The sequence below is a fragment of the Tachyglossus aculeatus genome, chromosome 5, assembly GCF_015852505.1.
Source record: "Tachyglossus aculeatus isolate mTacAcu1 chromosome 5, mTacAcu1.pri, whole genome shotgun sequence".
NCBI lineage: Eukaryota > Metazoa > Chordata > Mammalia > Monotremata > Tachyglossidae > Tachyglossus > Tachyglossus aculeatus.
The window spans coordinates 95,848,503-95,867,423 of NC_052070.1; the positions used below are offsets into that span (position 1 = coordinate 95,848,503).

Genomic DNA, 18,921 nt, shown 5'->3' on the forward strand with positions numbered 1-18,921 from the left:
GCTGTCTGGATTATTTTTTTTCTAAAACAATGTTCAGTTCATGTTTCCCACTTCTTAAGAACCTCCCGTGGTTGCCCATTCACCACGGCATCAACAGACACTTCTTATTATCAACTTCAAAGCACTTGATGTTCATCCCATTCTCAGCCTCGTAACATCTGTACTTCACTGTAATTGATTTATGTATTTTCATGTCTGTCTCTCCCTTTAGACATTAACCTCCTTTGGGGCCAGGAATGTGACTAACAATTTTGTTGTCTTGTACTCTCACAACTATTTAGTATGGTACTCTGCACACAGTAGGCTTTCAGTAAATACCACTGATTAATGAATGAAACCAAGGTTCCAGTCTTCTGGTATGGGGAGGATGGTGGGAGTGTTAAAAGAAACTGGAAAGTTAGGAGGAGGAATGGGGATAGGAGGGAAGATAAGGAGTGTTGTTTAGGCATATTAAGTTTAAGTAATAGTGTTTTGAAGGAGGGAGGGATATGGCTTTGCAAAACTGAAAGGAAGAGGCTACCCATAGTGGGAGAGGTATTGGCAGGCATTCAGAGACTGGTCAGTTGTGAACTGTACCACACTTAAAAGTAAACTTGGAAGGTCTAAAGAATAAGAACAGAAATATAACTCACGAAGCAAATGGCTAGCTAAGAGGGAGTAGCTAAGTGACAAAGGGACTGTTTAAACTAAATTTCTCTTGTGTCCTTAATGTGTTAATAAGCCTCTGAAAGCATCTAATTTACTACCAGAGAATATCCTGGGCACCAAGGAATCTAAAATACATAAAGAAATGTAAAATCACAATATAAATTCAAACTAGCTAAATAGAAAATTGAATTCTCATTCCAGCTTTTAGAAGACCAATGCCAGCTAAACAAAAGCATGCTCACACACACAAAATTGCCAACACAAACAGAATTCATGTTGAATATCAGAGAATGATATTCAATGAAACACAGTCTGGTTATTCCAAGTTCTCTTAAAGACAATTCTTCCTTGAACTCTGAGAGCGAATATGAGAAAAAAAATTATCCCTTTGTTTGTTGGACTTTAAGTGTTCCTGAACGTTTTCTGGATGAAGGAGCCAAATTTTGGCAATTGTTTAGTCCAAAGTTCTCTATCCCATATAATCTTTGAGGAAGAAGAATCATTTACAATTGTGGTTATGTTTTGAGGTTCAAGCAATGTGAGCTTTATCCCTCATCTAGATTCATATCCATTTAAATGAAACCTCATTTAATAACAACATGTCTTTGCTTGGTTTTCTAGGTTTTCCAGTTACCAATTTTAAATCAGACTCAAACGTTATAGTAAAAACCCAGGAAATGTATTTTTTAAAAAAATTATTTACCAAAAGAAATCAGGTGGCTCCACAAATCAAGGTCTTCATTTATATCTATGAATCCCACTCCACTTAATTGTCACCCACAAATTAGTCTGAAGATTCTAGCCCCATATTGGTACATTTTATTATAGAAGAGCCATATTCTTATCCACAGGGTGGTGGTGGAGATGCATTTAAACCATTAGCATTTTTAAGGGAATTCCAGGAAATTGGGAACAACATATACATATCTTTGAGAGTTTCAAGAGAGCTTGATATGGCCTTATTCAAGGGGTCTTTAATCCAGGTGTGATGTCCTCACACCTAATTCGGAGTTTCCCAGTACACGAAAACAGGAAAAGATATGTGAGAAAAAGCTGATCAATTGCCTGGCAAACTCGATCTTGATGACCTGGAAATCTGTTGTTCCTTCAGTAGGTAGAGACTGGGTTGGGGGAGGGCAGGGGGAGGGTGGGAAGAGAGAGTTCCCATAACAGATGTTACACTGGGACAAGTCATGTTGGTTAAAAGCATTCTGGGAACATGTACGCATAATCAGGCTATGCCTAGATCTTTGGCAAGTTGCCCACCCTGTCCTTAAGGCTCCTTGTGTTGCACCCCCTCCCCCTTTTAGGAAGTCAGATGGAGCCCTGAGAGGAAAAAAAAATTCCCAGCCCAAAGTAATATGTTTGCCAGAAAAAATCCTCTCTCTCCTCACCTCAGATATTTCCTTTCCTTTTTAAGCAGAAAGGTAGAATTTTATGACTAGAGAAAACTCATTTTGATATATGAAAAAAGAGGAGAAACTAACATATGATGAAAGTCAGCTTTATAAGGGCTTAAAGGTGGGAGGCAATGTCTGCTCTAATTCAAGTCAGATTTTGGCTAGAGGTGAGAAAAGCAGATAGAAAAGCAGGTTTTCAGTCATAGAAAACCAAACTTTTGGATTCTTTCCTGGGACCAAACTCCCCTGGCCTATGGCTAAGTCACCCTTCGGTGGTTTCCCATGTCCTCCTGGAAACTAAGTTCTCTTCTTCTCCCTCCCACCCAGACCAGAACAAGCCTTGCTCCCTGGTCTTCACCAGCATTCAATCTCTTTTGCACTTTTCTCTCCTAAAGCTGAGGACTGCCTCCTTGGGCCAAGGATTAGAGTTTAACAATGCTGCGTGTGCTAGTTTTTCCTCTCCCACTCAACACTGAGACAAAGGGCCCTCTTTAAATCAAATTTTGTGCAACTGAATTCCACTCTCCATACATTATCTAGTTAGAAAATACATCTAGCAAATTTGCTTTGAGCCAACTTTGCCAGGAACAAGGAGCAAATGGAGGAAAGATAATTCCACTTGTTTTTAACCACAAAGTCTGCTTCAAGTACAACGGGAGAAAAAGCGGCATTTTGTGAGCAGACAAGACTGGGGAAGGAGTTCCATTTTCTCTTGCTCTCTGTTCCCTATAAGAATCACAGTGTGTTCAAAGCCATGAAAACAATAACCCCAGCTGCAAGAGCAATGAGGCAATTTATTAGGGAGATGACATTTTTAATGAGAAACACTTGCTGAAGGAGAACAAAAGGGCCTGTTTGGTCAGAAAGATGCTCTTGATACTCCTCTGAAGTGCATGAAAAAGTAATTTCATTTAAGCATCATACCCCAAGCAGCTGGATTTCCTGAGGCTCCAGATGTTGTCCAAGCAGATGCTGAACAAATGGAACTAACGTCCTGACAATTTAAACAATGACACAAGGGAATGTTGCTAGTTAGGCCAAGAAAATTGTTAGCAAAAGATGAGCAAATAATGGCAAAACTTGCTGGACACATTCAAAATTGCTCTTAATCATCTCAAATCTAATTGAAGGCTCAGTATTGGCATGAACAAAATAGAAACCTCTGGTTATGTTTGTCAATCTTTGGCCTTCCCCTGAAGCCTTCTGTGAGTGATTTGTCCAGTATTGTTTTGGCTGGGTTCCCAAAGTGATTAAAATCAATGTTTATAGGGCGGAAATCTGGAAATTGAAAACAAAAAGAGATTGTTGATACCTTATAACAATAATTCAAATGTCTCCTGTTAAATGGGTAATGCCACCATTTATGTTTTACATTTTTCTTCTTAGAGTATTCACACTTTGACGCAACAGCACACTCCAAACTAGTTAACTCCCCATTTTGAGAAATTCGTTTGGTGACAGATGCAGGATGCAAGAAAGAAAACACTCAAGACGCTTCTAATAGCAAATGAGAGAACGTAAGCAGCAGAATGCTGTACCTGTATTCACTTGGAGAGAGTCATTTTGAACTCTTTGCTGGGGCAGAAGGAAAATCAATTTGTTCTGTTCTCACAAGACAGCTTCCACCTTACATTTATCTGGCAGGCTCTGTGGCTGTTGGCAGGATCCAGTCAGGAGAGGCCTGGGTAGATTCAGGCTGTTTCAGGTCAGGTCTTGCGTGAGAACTCTGGAGAAAAATGGGTGGCTGATGGAGACCAAGCCTGATGAATCTTTTCAGAGGTGGGTAAAGCCCCAGTTTGGAATATCACAGATTGCTCTGCTGTGAGGCAGGACTAAGTTACTTTGGAACTACAGGGGGAAACTTCCAGAACTGGGGCTACGAGATGGGTTTGCCGGACAGTGGCCAGAGATCTGAGAGGAAAGAGACACATAAAAATGACACCCCAGCAAACTGGCAGTAAACCAGCTTTGTGATCTCAATTCACAAGCTGATGAATGATTGTAACCACACTTAGTGAGATCATTTTCAGGACCACATTCAGAGAGTGAGTGTTTTCTGTGGGCTGGACTTAGGCAATGGGAACATTGGAGACCAGCAAACTAAAGTTACTCCCCTCATCCTCTCTGATCACTTATGCCTGTTCCTCCCCTATTCTGGGAGGTTCATTTTTGTTTCAAATATTAGCCTGGCATAGATGAGAAGCAGCATGGCATAGTGGATAGAGGAGGGGCCTGGGAGTCAGAAGGTTGGTCATATGTTCTAATCCCGGTTCCACCATGTATCTGCTGTGTGACTCTGGGCAAATCACATCACTTCTCTGGGCCTCAGTTAACTCATCTGTAAAATAGGGATTGAAACTGTGAGCCCCACATGAGACAGGGACTGTGTGCAACTCGATTTGGTTGTATTCACCCCAGCGCTTAGTACAGTGCCTGGCACATACTTAAGAAATACCACAGCTTTTATTACATAAGAGCAAGGGAGGGGAGACCTGTGCGGGAAGGAGAAGGGGAGAGCTACACTTTATGTCCAGCCATCCCTGGCGGGGCCTTCGTTGGTTGCACCATCTCCCCTGAAAGCAGTGGGTCCTGGGGTCATACCCAGAGCTTAAGGAAGTTGTACATAGGGGTTTAACAGCTTTGGCCTGATGGTGATAGTTTAGGTGGCCATATTCAAAATTATTTCAAGGTCGTTTAAAAAAAAATACTTCAGCAACCTGGACCCTCTAATCATCTGTCTATTGTCTATTCCTGTGGGGCTATCCCTGATTTGTTAACAGTGCAGAAAATGGCAAGGATTGAAGTCAATTAATCAATCAATGGTATTTATTGGGGGCTTAGAATGTGGAGAGCACTGAACTAAGTGCTTGGGAGAGTACAACACAGCATTGTCAGTAGATATGTCCCTGCCCACAATGAGCAATTAGACATTTAATAATAACGATAATGATAATAGTAATAATAATAATAATGGTATTTGTTAAGAGGTTACTGTGTGCCAGACCCTGTACACTGGGTGGATACAAGCAATCCCCATTTTATAGATGAGGTAACTGGGGCACAGAGAAGTGAATTGACTTGCCCAAGGTCACACAGCAGACAAGTGGCAGAGCTGGGATTAGAACCTATAACCTTCTGACTCCCAGGTCCATGCTCTACCTACTATACCATGCTGCTTCTCTATAAGAAGACCACCATTCTAAGTGCTTGGGAGAGTGAAATACCATAGAATTGGTTGACACAGTCCCTGCCCATAAGGAGCACGTAGTCTAGAGGGGAAGACAAACAGTAAAATAGAGACTGGAGGGGTGGAAATGGCAGGGTATAAGAACACATACATAAATGCTATGGGGATGGGGTGAATATCGAGTGCTTAAGGCATATAGATCTAAATATATAGGCAATACAGAAGGGAGTGGACAAATAGGGGAAATGGAAATCTGAAAGATGACCACTGGGAGGAGATATGATTTCAGGTTGGCTTTGAAGTTGGGGAGAGTGGTGGTTCATTGGATATGAAGGGGGGGGAGAGTTCCAGACCAGAGGAAGGAGGTCAGCAAGTGGTTGGCGGCAAGACAAATGAGCTCAAGATATAGTGAATAGTTTGACATTAGAGGAGTGAAGTGCGTAGGTTGGGGTGTGGTAGGAGAGCAGCAAAGTAAGGCAGGAGGGGGGAAAGCTGATTGAGTGCCTTAAAGCTGATGGTAAGGAGTTTTTGTTAACACAATATAATAGTGTTAATTGAGACATTTCCCACTCACCAGGATATTATAATACACACACACACACATATAAAGTAGACACACATATACACCCAGAAATACATCTTCAATATTGATGTTTCCTCTATGCATTCTGTTCTTATATGAATGCTGTTCAGGAATCTCCTCCAAGAGGCTGTCCCAGACTAAGCAGCATGGCCTAGTGGCAAAAGCATGGGCTTGGGAGTCAGAGGTCATGGGTTCTAATCCCAGCTCTCCCACATGTCAGCTGTGTGACCTTGGGCAAGTCACTTAACTTCTCTGTTCCTCAGTTACCACATCTGTAAAATGGGGATTGAGACTGTGAGCCTCATGTGGGACATGGACTGTGTCCAACTTGATTACCTTGTATCTGCCCCAGTGCTTAGAACAGTGTTTGGCACATAGTAAGTACTTAACAAACACCATAATTATTATTTTCCTAACTCCCACTCCCTTCTGAGTCACCCTGACTTGTTCCCTTTGCTCTTCCCCCCTTTGCCCAGCCTACAGCAATTATGTATATATCTATAATTTTATTTATTTATATTGATGTCTGTCTCCTCTCCCCTAGATTGTGAGCTCACTGTAGGCAGGGATTGTCACTCTTTATTGCTGTATTGTACTTTCCCAAGCACTTAGTATAGTGCTTTGTACACAGTGAGTGCTTAATAAATATGATTGAATGAATGAATGAAGAAACTTTTTTTTTCACAACAACACTCATCTAACTGTATAAAACACGATGTGATGTCAGAATAAATATTTTGGAGGCATATGCCCATGGAGTCAGGTAAGGTCCATGTTACCACAATACAAGTTTCCCATAACTTGAGGTTCTTAAAAAAAAACTAATTCCCGTGTTATTGGAGAAATGCTTTTGTTTAATTAAAGACTCATTTCAAAATTTGATAAGGCTGGGTAAGGCTCCATATTTTGAGCACTAATTTGCTTGAACTCTCCAAAGAATGAGTTTGCTAAGTTTGGCTTAGTTTGCGTCTTCTTGATGTATAATTAAGTCTCTCATTATTAAAGAGAACATGGTGCCAGCCTAATCCACTGGATCTAGACCAAGCCCCCTTTAAGGCTAGCCCAGTAGCTCTCACAGTGCAAAGGCAGACCCCCCCAAATGACTGGTTGTTGCTGAAGAGAAGAAAAAGACGGGGCAGGATGAACAGAAAAGAAGCCGGTTGGGAAAGATCAGTCTTCAATTTCACAAGATTATCAGCTTCTAGAATTGGAGATGAGTGGAGTGTATTCTACTCCTTCATTTGTCCTGGGGATGAGTGCAATGACAAGTTGGATTCATGCCATCCTGACACCATCCCTTCACACCTTATCAAAACACTTGCCCCTCCCTTCTTTCCTCCAAGACCGCAATCGTCAACTGCTCAATTTCCAGTGGCTCCTTCTCCACTGCTTTAAAACATATTCTTGTCTCCCCTATCTTAAAAAAACCCTCCCTTGACCCCCAGTTCCCTCCGGTTACCTCCTCATCTCCCTCCTATCTTCCTCTACAAACTCCTTGAGTAAATTGTCTACTCACTGCCTTGACTACCTCTTCTCCAATTCTCTGCTTAATTCCATTAAATGTAGCTTCTGCCCCCTTCACTCCACCAAAATTGCCCTCTCAAAGGTCACCAATGACTGCCTTATTGACAAATCCAATGACCTTTTGTCTTGTCTTATGCCGTCAAGTCATTTCTGACCCATAGTGACACCGTGGACACATTTCTCCCAGAATGCCCCATTCTCCACCTGCAATTGTTCTGGTAGTGTATCCATAGACTTTTCTCGTTAAAAATATGGAAGTGATTTATCATTACCACCTTCCACCCAGTAAATTCAAGCCTCCACCCTCAACTCTCTCCCATGCCGCTGCTGCCCAGCATGGGTGAGTTTTGACTTGTAGCAGATTGCCTTCCACTAACTAGCCACTGTCCAAGCTAGTAATGGAATGGATAGGCCTCTACTCTACTCTTCCTCCTAAAGCCGAGACTGGTATAGTACTGGAAAGTCTCCAGGTGCAACCCTGAGAGGATTGACCTCTACTCCATCCTAATCTTCCTCAACCTTTCAGCTGCCTTTGACTTTTGACCACCCCCTTCCTCCTGTAAGTATTATCCAACCTTGGCTTCAGTGACACTATCCTCTCCTGGTTCTCCTCCTATTTCTCTGGCCTTTCCTTCTCAGTCTCTTTCATGGATTCCTCCCCTGCCTACTATCCTCTAACTTTGGGAATCCTTCAAGGTTTACTTCCATGTTTCCTTGTATTCTCCAGATACATCTACTCCTTTGGAGAAGTTATTTGCTCTCTCAGCCTCAACTCCAATCTCTATGCAGATGAGTCCCAAATCTACCGCTACAGCCCTGACCTCTCTTCTCCTCTGCAGTCTCACGCTTCCTCCCACCTTCAGGACAACTCAACTTAGAGGTTTTGCCAACCCCTCAAACTTAACTTGCCCTAGTCTCCCCACCTAAGCCCTGTCCTCCCTCTGAGTTTGCTAGCACTAAAAACAATACCACCATCCTCCCTGTCTCACAAACCTGTCATTTTACCATCAGCTTCAGCATGGCTTACTGTAAAGAGCATGGGCTAGAGAGTCAGAGGACATGTGTTCTAATCCCAGCTCTGCCACTTGTCTGCTGTGTGACCTTGGAAAAGCCACTTAATTCTCTGTGCTTCAGTTACCTCATCTGTAAAATGAGGATTAAGGCTGTGAGCCCCATGTGCGACAACCTGATTACCTTGCATCTTCCCCAGCACTTGGAACAGTGCTTGGCACATAGTAGGCACTTAACAAATACCATCATCATCAATTTATCTCTCTCATTTAACTCACATATTTTATTTGTCATCAAATCAACCTTTTCAACATCCAAACTACCATGCTGATTATGCCCTGCCTCAACTATGCATCAGCCTCTTCACTGACTCCCTTGCCTCCTGTCTCTCCCCACTCCAGTCTGTGCTTCACTTTGTTGCCCGGATTATTTTTCTAAAAACATCTAGCCCATGTCTCTCTGCTTCTCAAAAACCTCCAATGGTTGCCTATCCACCTCTGCACCTATCAGAAACTCCTCACCTCACTGATATCCAACTACAACCCAACACACATGCTTCACTCCTCTAACTCCTCTCTATTCACTGAACCTCTTGTCCCCCACTGCTCAACCCTTGTCCACATCCTTCCTCTGGCCTGGAATTCCCTCCCTTTTCATATCTTACAGTCCACCACTCTCCCCACTTTCAAAGCTATCCTAAAATCTCATCTCCACCAAGAGGCTTTCCTTGATTAAGCCCTCATTTTCCCTTCTCATTCTCCATTCTGCACTGCCTACTTGGATCACTCTCCCTCCTGCGTTACCTATGCACTTGGATCTGTTTAAATAAAGCTCTTGATATTCATCCCACCCTCAGCACCACAGCACTTATGTACATATCCTTATATCATGCCATCTCCCCATCTGTATGTTTTTCCATGTCTGTCTCCCCCTCTAGACTGTACGCTCCTTGTGGGCAGGAACCGTGTCCACCAACTCAATTGTATTTTAATAATAATTATAGTAATAATAATAATAATTATGGTATTTGTTAAGTGCTTACTATGAGCCAAGCACTGTTCTAAGCACTGGGGTGGATCCAAGGTAATCTTGTTGGACACAGTCCCTGTCCCACATGGGGCTCTCAGTCTTAATCCCCATTTTACAGATGAGGTACCTGAGGCACAGAGGCGTTAAGTGACTTGTCCAAAGTCACAAAGCAGACATGTGGCATAGCCGGGATTAAAACCCATGTCCTCTGACTCCCAAACCCATGATCTTGTCACTAGGCCATGCTGCTTTTACTCTCCCAAGAACTTAATGGAGTGCTCTACACATAATAAGCACTCAATAAATACAATTGATTGCCAGAATACTTTTCCTCCTCTTCACAGTCCCCAAGCCTGAGGGGACTGCCCCAGAGTGTAGGGAAATATAGGCAGGATTTGACAGAGAAAAACATCAAGAATATACAGAGGGTCCAGGATTCTAGGTCCTGAGATTTTGGAGCTGCAATTACTATGGCTTCCTTTGTGTTCAAAGTCATTCTATTACTCTAGATCTATAATTCTGTAACTGCCAATCCAGATTCAACTAAGAGGGGAAGAATGTATACTGATGGTGGCTGGGCAGGGAAATGAGGCTTTTCAAAATGCTGCACACTCTTTCTGGGGATTTTGAAAACTTGAATTTAAACAACAAGGCACCTGAAAATGAATGGTCAAATACCTACAAAACTCATAACAAGTACACTGTGTTCAGTAAATACCACTGACTGACTGATTGATTGATTGACAATTAAGCGTTCTCGTCAGATGTAGAACTCTTCTGTAGTGGACCAATACATGCAAAATTGATCCCATTAACAAATGAAATAAGTATACAGGTCAGTGTTCATGTATTTGGGCTAATGGTCCCTTAGCTGTGCCTTCAATGAAAAATGTACAGGCAATATTTTCAGAATATCTTTTTTCTAAATTAAGTTTTCCTAGAATTGACACATTTCAAGTATGTTGATTATTGGACAATCAAATTGTTAAAAAAAGTGAACCTGAGAGTAGTTAGCTTTCAAACTCTTTGAGGGTGCTGTTTACAACTAGATTATTCATTCCAAGACAATGTGTCACTCTCAAATAATAGGATGGATGGATGGATGAATGATGGAAGATAATGATAATGACAAAGAACATTTGCCCTAATCCATTCCTGACAACCAGAGATCACTCCCCATAAAGTTGTGTCACCACTGGGAATTACAACTCACTCCAACTCCTGAATATGTCTGTGGAAAAGTACAGAGCTAATCAATCACTTAATCATATTGATTGAGCCCTTGCTGTGTGCAGAGCACTGTACCAAGCACTTGGGAGAGTACAACATAAGAAAGTCGATAGACTGTTCCCTGCAGAAAATGAGTTTACAGTCTAGAGGGGGTTACAGACATTGATATAAATAAATTATGGATATATTCATAAGTGTTGTGGGGCTGAAGGAGGGATGAATAAAGTGTGCAAATTCAAGTGCAAGGGTGACACAGAAGGGAGTGAGAGAAGAAGAAATGAGGGCTTAGTCAGGAAGACGGGCTATTATAAGGCTTTGATAGTGGAGAGAGTGATATGAGGTTGAGGGGTTCAATTTTGAAAGGAGTTGGGAGATCTTCTCTTGAGATACTGCTAAGAGGTAAGCACTTAGTACAGTGCCCTGCACACAGTAAGCACTCACTAAATACAATTTATTGATAGCAGAATTCCAATTCCATCTAGAAAAAATTCCTAAAACAGTACTGTATGCTTTTTCAAGGGTCATTAGGGATAGATTGTTCTAAGTTCAGTTTATACCCTTGGCTTTGTGGGGGGGGGGGGGGAGAGAAAGAATAATGAGATTTAACAAGACCTTTGACCTTAAGACATCATTGATTATTGTTTCCATTTCTGTCAGTGTAACAAGACTTGAAATTATATACCATCTTGAGGATTGCTTGCATTGGGCTTCTTCATTTATAATGAAGATGACTAATTTTCTAAGTGAAGGAGATCATGTAGCCCCAGACTGGAAAAAAAAAACACCCCAAAGCATCTTGCTTTCTCGTGTGTTAGAACATCCATCTTGTGTGACAAATTCATCATTTCTTAGGTGATTTTTCCAACTTTCTGGACTCTAAATCATTTTCTAATAAGATCCCAAAAGACTACTGCATTAAAAATGTGTTAGAAGCAAACATCTGGTAGAGAAAAGGCATGGTTGTCCAATATAGAATCCTGGGCTTAGGCATGAAGCCAGAATTGCTGAGTATCTTTCTTGCCTGTCACTTGTCTGCTATGTGACCTTGGGAAAGCCACTTAACTTCTCTGTGTCTCAGTTGCCTGGTCTGTCAAATGGACATTGTGACTGTGAGCCCAATTTGGGACAACCTGATTACCTTGTATCTATCCCAGCATTTAGAAAAGTGCTTGGCACATAGTAGGCACTTAACAAATACCATCAATATTATTATCTTTGCATTCCCCGTGGTGCCTCTTACTGAATGATGAACAGCTGAAGGGTTTCCATGGAAAAATGGAGCTTAGTGGTGATGAGGGGGTACCAGGAGAGATGAAATTGTCAGCCCTAGTTGGTTTCGACCAATCAATATAAAGAAAAAGTGTCTTCCTGAGAAAATGAAAATCCACCTGTAAATCCAGTACCTTCCCAAAACAACTATATATTCTCCTAATTGATTGGCAGGCATAGAGGTAATCAGCAGTATGGTGATTGACATACTTAAATGCTGGATTGGAATGAAGAAATCTTTTGACTCCTGCAATGCAGTAAATAAGGAAAGCTGTGAAGCAGTTGCCCTTGGTGTTCTCTTCCAGTTTTTAAATTGTTGTGGTCTGTAAGAAACATTGTAAAAAGAGAAAAGGATTTTAGGGGAAAAAAAGGAATATTAGTTTACTGACTGAAATGCATGAAGGATATGATTTCTGCATGTGTCAAGGAAAAAGGGGAGAGAGAAAGCAGCCAAGCCCCAAGCCCTCTGGGATAATTCAAATTAAAATGGAATTTCTTATGGCTAGAACTGGTCAATGGATTGTATAAAACTTTATGCTTTTGAATAAAAGACCAGGCCAAATATATGGGCTAACATATATTTCCCCTCCCTGAATCACCCTACTGGCTGGACAGATAGCAGCTATCTGTCTAGTTTTGCTGGATACATTCCCAAATTTAGTGAGAAAACAATGTGTACTTGAGAAATTCCCCACCTCTTGGTTCAAATCCACAAACCTTCCTAGTTTAAACAAGCACTTGTCTTTATTCACTTTGGAACATTCTGTATGGCTCTTCACTTTTTTTTTGTCTTGCTCAAAATTCCCTGCTCTATCATTAACACCAATCCTCTACTCTAGGAGATCTGTTACAGTGGGACTCTGCTGGATTTCTAGTTTTTGGGGGGTTTTTCCTGGTATATTACCCATTTCTCTTCACAAAAGATTTTTATGATATAACTTCATCTTTTAATATACAATTGAGATGATTATAATAACGTTGCTCCAACAGTGAGATTGTTTTTGCATTAATCAAATGGATTTATTGAGCACCTACTGTGTGCGAGGCACTGTTCTACTGTGCTTGGGAGAATGCAATAGGGGTAAAAGACAATCTCTGCCTTCATACAGTTTACAATCCAATGGGGGAGACAGACAGTGGATCAATTACTAATGGGGGGGAAAAAAGAGTGGAACTATGTTAAAGTTAATAATCCAATTCCTAATTAGTAGAGTGAATAAATTGAAATGTACAGGGCTCTGCACATCTAGTAAGCATTCAATAAATACCACTGATTGATTGATTTCATGGGTTACTGGGAATGAAAAACTGTCGAGGTGACGGTTAGGAAGATATGACCTGGGGAAAGAAAATCAACTGTAAAATTTATCTAGGAGGAGGAGAAATTTCAACAAAGTGTCAAAGCTGTGGTCTTTTGACTAATCTCCCACTTCCCTATCTTAATTCCCCTTATACTACATCACCTGTGCACTTGAGCCCTTACCCACTAAGCATTTAAGAATTCCATCTACCCCTTGCCCCACCACACTTGATCATCATGATCAAGTACATATCTTTATACTTCATCACTTCTCCCTACCTGTAATTTATTTTAGGGTCTGTCTTCTCCACTAGATTGTAAGCACTTTGAATCAATTAGTCAGTGGGCACTTTATTCAGCACTTCCTGTGTGTAGGGCACTGTACTAAGCACTTGGGAGAGTACAATACAAATTAAACACAGGGATTGTGTCTACTCTATTGTGTTCACCTAAGTGCTCAGTATAGTGTATTGAACACAGCAAGTGCTCAAAAAAACCTGACATTGATGACTGATTGAAATAGATGGGAGAGAAAATTTTAGCCAAAAGGATGTGAGGAATGCTATGAGCAAAGGATCAGAGACGGTAGAGTCAAAAATGAGGCATAATGAGAGGGTTAGCTTGAGAGGCATAAAGAATGCAAGTGGGAGATGGGGAATGGTGGGAAAAGAGAGATATAAGTAAGAGGGAGAAAGGTTATGGGGTGTCTTAAAGCAAGTGGCCAGGACTTTCTACAGGATGTGGAGAGGATGGATAACCTTAAGAAGCTTTTGAGGAATCAAGACACTCCTGAAGAGCTATCTCTATGTGGATGACTCCCAAAATTACCTCGCTGCCTCCAACCTCTCACCTTCACTGCAATCTCTAATTTCCTCTTGCCTTCAAAATATTTCCATCTGGACTTTCCACTGTGGGAGTGGGTAAGTGTAAAATGAGAAGAACAGTGGACCCAAAGCAAGGACTTTTACCCATACTTAGGGGCTAAGAGATGGAAGAAAACTCAGTGAGGCTGAGATAGAGCAGCCAGAAAAAGTAGACCAAATAGAAAAAAGCTCACTAAAGATGCAGTGGTCCAGAACTAGAGAAGACATAGACATGCCACAAAAATGTGGTAGAGGTTTTGTAAGAATATTCAAACAAATGCCTAATCCTCAAGATGGTCTTTTTTGACACTGACAGAAATGAATCAGTTTAGATAGGATTTTAAGACTGGCACCTTAAGGGAAACATTTCCTCTTGAGACAAAGAGGGGGAAAGTCTGTTAGTGATTGGACTGCATAAAAGCTTTTAAGAAAATGGGAAAATTAATAATTTTTTTTACAGTGAGGTGTGTGTCTACAATCCCTTGTGGAGAACAGAGGTAGCAGTATTGTCCCTTCGTTCAAAGACATTGCTGATGAGAAGATGTGTGCGTAATTGTATATTTTCACCAAAGAAAATGAACAAAAAGATCTGGTTTTCTACAGTGTTTCTGAAGAGAAACATAAAAGAGTTCCTAGGAACTCTGTAGGAAAGAGTCTTACGATAACAAAAGACAACCCATTAGAATGATAGATTCTTAATTAAACACTGGAACTCATGACATTTGGCCAAGGAAAGTTTTTTGCTGGAGCAGACACCATTAAAAAGTTGCACTCCATCCCTAACAGGAATATGACTGGTAAGGAATAGAGGACAAGTTGTGCTGTACAAAGCACTAACATTATAATCAATCCCTTCTTGCAAGTTCTTGATCTGAGACCCACCCATCAATCTCAACAGGAAGTTCCACCACCATCATAACAAGAATAGTACTATTTGTTACGCACTTACTATGTGCCAAGTACTGTATTAAGCCCTGGACAGAAAAAAAAAGAAAAACAGACACAATCTCTGTCTCACGTGGGACTCACAATCTAAAGGTACAGAGAAGTTAAATGACTTGCCCAAGGTCACAAAGCAGTTTAATGATAGAACCAGGATCAGCAAACCAGGTCTCCTGCTTCCCAGGACCATTCTTTCTTCACGAGGCCATGATGCATCTTCTGTCCAGTTATGCTTTTTTTATATAAGTAACTATTGAAGAATTGAACTGGAGAAATATTTAAAGCTAAGCAAGTTTCCCTGGCAGTCCCCTCCCAATGGTATTTGTTGAGTGCTTACTATGTGCCAGGCACTATACTAAGTGCAGGGGTAGATACAAGCTAATCAGGTTGGACATAATCCATGTCCCACATGGGGCTCACAATCGTAATCCCAATTTAAAGATGAGGCATCTGAGGCACAGAGAAGTTAAGTGACTTGCCCGAAGTCACACACCAGCAGACAAGTGGCAGAACTGGGATTAGAATCCAGGCCCTTCTGATTCTCAGGCCCATGCTCCATTTGCTAAGCCATGCTGCTTCTCAGGTATTGAGCCAAAGTTAAACTAAATTCCATCCTGTAAAGACAACAACTTGTTTAGGAAGAATTCCCCACTTAATTTCCATCTCCCCAGGTCATGTTATCCCAGTAAGCTTAACAACTGTGTTTAGGGTAAGGAACAAGTCTACCAATTCTGTTCTATTGTACATTCCCAAGAACTTAATACAGTGCTCTGCACATAGTAAGCACTCAAAAGCATTTTTTTTACTGATTAGTTGATAACAATTCACATATTCCACCTATATATTCATTCCTCTATAGTCTTTTGATTACCATTTACTACCATGCTATAGCTCTCACTATTTGTAATCACGTTCTGTCTCCCTCATTAGGTTGCGAGCTCCTTAGGACAAGGACTGTGTTTTAATTCCTACTGTATTTCTCAAAATGTCTAGTAAAGTGCCCTGCACACCAAAGGTTCTCAATAAATACTATCGATTGTGACCTAAAGGTGGAAGGAATCCCATCTTTGCATGTATTTATGTAAATCGATGCCCTTATCTCTTTACCTCACATGGACACATTGTGTGATACACTGTCATTGCACGGATAAGCAAATAATGGACCTCTGTCCAACTCTGCCTTTGAACTAGGCATCTTTTTTTTTAATGGTATTTGTTAAGCACTTCCTATGTGCCAGGCACTGTATTAAGTGTTGGGGTACCTAAAACATGATCAGGTTAGACCCAATCCCTGTGCCACATGTGACTCACAGTCTCAATCCCCATTTTACAGATGAGGTAACTGAGGCACAGAGAATTTAAGTGACTTGCCCAAGGTCACACAGAGGAAAAGTAGTGGAGTCAGGATTAGAACCCAAGTCCTCTGACTCCCAGACCCGTGCTCTAGCCACTAGGCCACGCTGATCCTCGTTTGAAGGTAGGCCAGTTCATCTACCCTCCTAGACTCAACTGCTCCCCTTACAGTGACCCCAGTATAAACTTTAGAATAGCACATTTTGGGAGACCACAAAACCACTACCACTGGAAGAGATATTTTTCCAAGTTATTTTCAGCAGGGAATATGGAAGCAGGGCATATGGTACAGAAGAATGTTCTTTCTCCAATAACTCTGCAAAGCACCCTTGGGTGTTCAATCTGGGAGAATATATTACTGAAAATTATGCCTCTTGGGAACATCCCTTTGGCTGCTATGAATGGGTGTGACAATTTGAGGGCTCTGCCTGCTTACATTTTACACTTTACCAGTGTGCTTTTGAAAACATTCAGCCCATGAAAATTCCTTCTGAGTCAGGCAGTAAGCAGAATCTTCAAATGAACTTTCTGCATCTGGTTTATGAAAATACACATGGACCATAACATTTTATGAGTTATGGCTAACCACTTGGCCTCATTACCATACCCAAGCCCCCTGTTGTGTTTGCAGAAATGAGGGCTCAAGGGTGGCAATCTACATCCTCCATATACATATAAATATTTTCAAATTGATTTCTTAATATCTAGAATCAGGGTGGTGTGGAGAGATATAGAACACAGAGATTTAGATATAGAACACATGACGTTTGCCTGAGTAATAGGTGTTAGTGAGGTTTTGTTGGAGGGTAGTGAGATCTGTCCCTTATTATAAATTCATCAAATAATCTGGGATGACAAAACCACAAGTGTTTCTTCTCCAAAGCATGTTTCTTTTTACTTTTATAATCCATGTCTTCGTCGAAGTGAAATTTCAGATGTGTGTTCTCAATTCATTCACACAACTCACTACACTGTTGGGTTGTAAGAGTCTAAAAGAATGTTTCCAACTGATTTTCTAAGAAGCAGGAAACTGCTCTACGGCACATAAATTGATCACCAAAAGGAGGTTGGTATTCAGCATGAAACTCCTCCCCTTTCCTCCCAAAGGCCCCCAGCCCCCCTGTTCCCGGACCCACAGTGACTGAATGGGCTCCAAATTGGACAGAACAATTTTTCCTTCTCACTTACATTTTGCATGAAATCTCCTTGAGTATTAATGGCTGGTATTAAACTGAATGGCTGAATTAGGGGGAATTGGGTTCAGGAACTAATGGCTAGAGTACATGGGGAAATAAAACGCTTGTTAATAATACTAAGATAATGACAAGGTACTATTTTTAAAGGTACTAATAGGAGAAATTGAATAGTGAAAAGATCTTTAAAAGGATAAGGTGATTTAGAAATATCATTAAAAAATTATGAACACAAGAAATGGAACTTGTCCTATCAGCAATTTAAACGTCAACATACATGCAACTCTATGGTGTTTCTTTTTTCTATAGGTTTTCATTCCAAGTCTTGTTAGCTGAACATTTCTTCTCCCTCTCATTCTTTAACAAGGAAGTCCATTTGATTTTAGTCTCACTCTCTTTCCCTGGCTAATTTAGAACAGAAAATATCCAGATGATTAAATGACATTCAGTGGTATTTATTGAGCACCTACTGAGATAAAAGACACAACTGGACTTTCCTCTAACAAGACAGTCAGCAAAATAAAATGTATTTAAAGATAGTTGGAAGAGGAAGAACAAGGATATAAAGGTTTCCAGTACTAGCAGTCCACCACGCTACCCAGATGTAAAAGCCTCCTGATATCATATCTCCTTCAAGAGGTCTTCAGTGACTAAGACCTTTTTCCTTGATAGTGTTTTATTAAGGACTTACTATGTACCAGATGCAGCGTGGCTCAGTGGAAAGAGCACGGGCTTGGGAGTCAGAGGTCCTGGGTTCTAGTTCCCGCTCTGCCACTTGTCTGCTGTATGACTTTGAGCAAGTCACTTAACTTCTCTGTGCCTCAGTTACTTCATCTGTAAAATGGGGATTAAGACTGTGAGCCCCATGTGGGACAACCTGATTACTTTGTATCCCCCCCGGTGCTTAGAACAGTGCTTGGCACATAGTAAGCACTTAACAAATGCCACCATTATTATTATCATTATTATTATTACTAAGCACTGGGTAGATACAAGATAATCAGCTTGGACACAGTCCCTGCTCCACGTAGGGATCACAGTTTTTAATACCCATCTTACAGATGAGGGAACTGATGCACAGAAGTTAAGTGACTAGCCCAAGGTCACACAACAGACAAGTGGTCAAGCCAAAAATAGAATCCAGGTCCCTTTAATCCCAATCCTGTGCTGTTTTCACTAGACTGCCTGACTAGAAATACCACCGAGCAATACCTGACAGACATTCACGACTCCTCCAAGAGGACTTCCCCAGTTCAATCCTCATTTTCCTCATCTCCCACTCCCTTTTGCATCACCCTGGTACTAGGATTTGCACTGTTAGTCACCTTTCCCTCAGCACTATCGCACTGTTGTACAAATCCATAACATTAATTAATTTATTTTAATGTC

The 18,921-nt window shown here is 41.1% G+C and overlaps 1 non-coding gene across 1 annotated transcript; it reads right to left on the reverse strand.

The window, feature by feature from the left end:
• Nucleotides 1-7,692: 7,692 nt before the first annotated feature.
• On the reverse strand, nt 7,693-7,830 carry LOC119929334. Its single transcript, XR_005451463.1, has one exon. It is a non-coding gene; the product is annotated as a small nucleolar RNA SNORA7 (small nucleolar RNA).
• Nucleotides 7,831-18,921: the final 11,091 nt, after the last annotated feature.